The sequence below is a fragment of the Canis lupus genome, chromosome 8, assembly GCF_011100685.1.
Source record: "Canis lupus familiaris isolate Mischka breed German Shepherd chromosome 8, alternate assembly UU_Cfam_GSD_1.0, whole genome shotgun sequence".
Classification (NCBI taxonomy): Eukaryota; Metazoa; Chordata; class Mammalia; order Carnivora; family Canidae; genus Canis; species Canis lupus.
The window spans coordinates 67910765-67913614 of NC_049229.1; the positions used below are offsets into that span (position 1 = coordinate 67910765).

Here is a 2850-nt window from a genome sequence, read left to right on the forward strand (position 1 = left end):
ACATTTTTGTTGGGATGAGACCATAAATGAATAAAGACATAAATGAGATCATACTGGATATTGAAAGCTTAAAGACCAGAGGTTAGTGCAGTAGAGAGTGACAAGGGGAGGGGCTGGGCAACTTCAGCAAGGGTAACTGGTGAAGGCCTCTCTGAGGAGTTGGCATTTGAACTGAGGCTGAGTGGTATGAAAGAGATATCCATGGAAAGATGGCTGAGGCAAAGTGTTCCAGATGAAAGGATCAGCAAGTGCAAAGGCCCTGGGGCAGAATGAGATGGTCAGGATAGAACATGTGAGCTAGCAGGGAGTAGAAGAGGAGAGGCTACAAGGGAACACAACAGCCAGATTAGGGGATGCCTTGAAGGTCATGACAAGAGGTTATATTGGGCTTTATTCTAAGCTCAATGGGAAGCCACCTGTGGGTTTTAAGTAGTGAAACTGCAGGACTGATTTGCATCCTGACTGCTCAATGGGGACAGAATCACAGTAAGATATGCAAGAAAACAAGACCAGTTAAGACACTTTTCTCAGTCTAGCCAAAGATAATGGACTATCATAGCCACAATGGAGATAAGAGAAGCATATTAATTTGAGGATATAGCTTGGAGGTAGAGCCATGAAATTTTTTTTTATAAATCTATTTTTTATTGGTGTTCAATTTGCCAACATATAGAATAACACCCAGTGGAGCCATGAAATTTGATGGTATCTGGAGAAAAGAAGCTTAACCTTTCGAAGCTAGATCAAGGAGTGTGGGAATGGTTGGCCAGTGATATGGGAAGAAACCAGGAGAGTGCAGTGTCCTGGAAGCATTGAAGGGAAAGAATTTGGGGAAGAGGGGAAAGGCCAGGTGGCCAAGTGAGCACGAGGAGAACAGAGAACTGCCTGTTGGATTTGGACAGATGAAGATTGCATGGGTGACTGATTGCTAAACATCATTTCTGTGAGGGTGTTGGGAAGCAGAGACTGAGAATAAGTTCAATAGAGGCAAATTATTTTTAAAATTCCTCCTTTAGGAATGGAAATTAGGCACCTCATACCTTATCTATGAAAACTTAGACATTTCTTTCACGATAATAAAAATATCCATGAGAATAACAGTTCATGAGCCTCAGACATCCAGTCAGTATGGTAGGCTGAACAGACAGGGAAAGACACCTATCCACCCCACCCACCCCCAGTTCAAACAAATAAAAATGTTGGATACAATGTAACAGTAAACTATTTAAATACAAAATCAATTTCAAAAGTAGAGAAAGGAAAATCTCCAGGAGGTCAAAACGAAGATAAAACCCAAACCAGAGCAGTTCCTGAAAGCTGAAGAAAAAAGTCTTACAAGATATTGGAACTGGTTATATAAGAGCTGGAGTCCAAGGGAAGAATAAGACTTCAGGCTTACGTGCCTCTGAGTCCTTTCAGAAAGCCAGGAACCATGAAGCATGTCCTGCCCATGAAACTCCAAGCTGAAACGTTATAAAATTTGTCCAGAACTGACAAAACTCACAGGATTCTGAGTAGCTTCTTATGTGATTCCTCCTAAGGGATCCCTCCAAAAATTCAAGAGAACAAGGCTTCTATGAAATCTGCCCCCATTAAAGATGAACTCACAACAAAAAATTACAATCCACAGGAGCAAAACAAAAAAAAAACAAAACAAAAAAAAAACCATCCTGAGGTCTAGTAATAATCAAAAGACAGAACAAATGAGAGAAATTCACCTTAAGAACTAGAAATAAAAGTAAAAATTAAAAGAAACATTAAGCATATGTAAAATCTTTGAAGAGAAGTAGGAAAAAATACATACAAAACCAAGATGGAATGTAAAAGCAAAGGCACATCTGAAAAGAACTAAACGGAGATTCTAAAAATGAAAAATGTAATCATTAAGGTAGAAAAGTTAAATAGTTAAGTAGAAGAATAGACACATTGAAGCAAAAATGTTGAACTCTAAAATAGACATTTGGAAATCACACAGAATGCAGAAAGAAAGAAATAACTTACGTGGATAATATGACACAATAATTTGAGATCATAATAAAAAGAGATGCTCCTATGCTCACTTCGGCAGCACATAGTCTAAAATTGGAATGATACAGAGAAGATTAACATGGCCCTACACAAAGATGACATGCAAATTCATGAGGTGTTTCATATTTTATAAAAAGAAAGAGAGAGAAAAAGAAAGAAAGAAAAAAAAAGAAAGAAAGAAAGAAAGAAAGAAAGAAAGAAAGAAAGAAAGAAAGAGGAGCTCCAATATGTTAAGTTGTACTTTCTTCATAGGTTTCAAGTGATTGACTATCAGGAATTCCATACAGCTTTACCTACAATATCTAATACAAGTGATAGAAAGAAAAACAATAAAAAATGTAGGAGGGGCTCCTGGGTGGCTCAGTTGGTTAAACATTTGACTCTTGGTTTTGGCTCAGATCATGGTCTTGGCTCAGGTCATGGTCTCAGGGTCTTGAGATCAGGCTCTGCACTGGGTGCAGAGTCTGCTTGAGACTCTTTTCCCTCTCTCTCCCATCCTCTCTGCTCCTCTTCCTATTTGCTCACTCTTGCTCTCTCTCTCTCTCTCTCTCAAAAATAAATAAAATAAAATCTTTTTAAAAAAAGAATGTAGAAGAGAGACAACATTTAGAGAGCTGACAGCTGACAGTTTTGCAGAATTAAAAAAAAAAACAGAAGTCCTCATATTGACTCAAAACAATAGAAATAAAGTGTAGTGGGCCTATCAAACATCAAAGACAAAGGATGAAAGCTTGAAAACTAGTAGAGAGAAAAGACGAAGGACTGAGTGATAGCAGACCTCCCACCATTCTTTTTCAAGTCCAGAGGACAATGATACAATCT

General features: G+C 38.2%; 1 non-coding gene across 1 annotated transcript; it reads left to right on the forward strand.

Annotated features, from left to right (window-relative positions):
• The first annotated feature begins 2052 nt into the window (after nucleotides 1–2052).
• LOC119873039 lies at nucleotides 2053–2158 on the forward strand. The gene has a single exon (XR_005363844.1). It is a non-coding gene; the product is annotated as a U6 spliceosomal RNA (small nuclear RNA).
• Nucleotides 2159–2850: the final 692 nt, after the last annotated feature.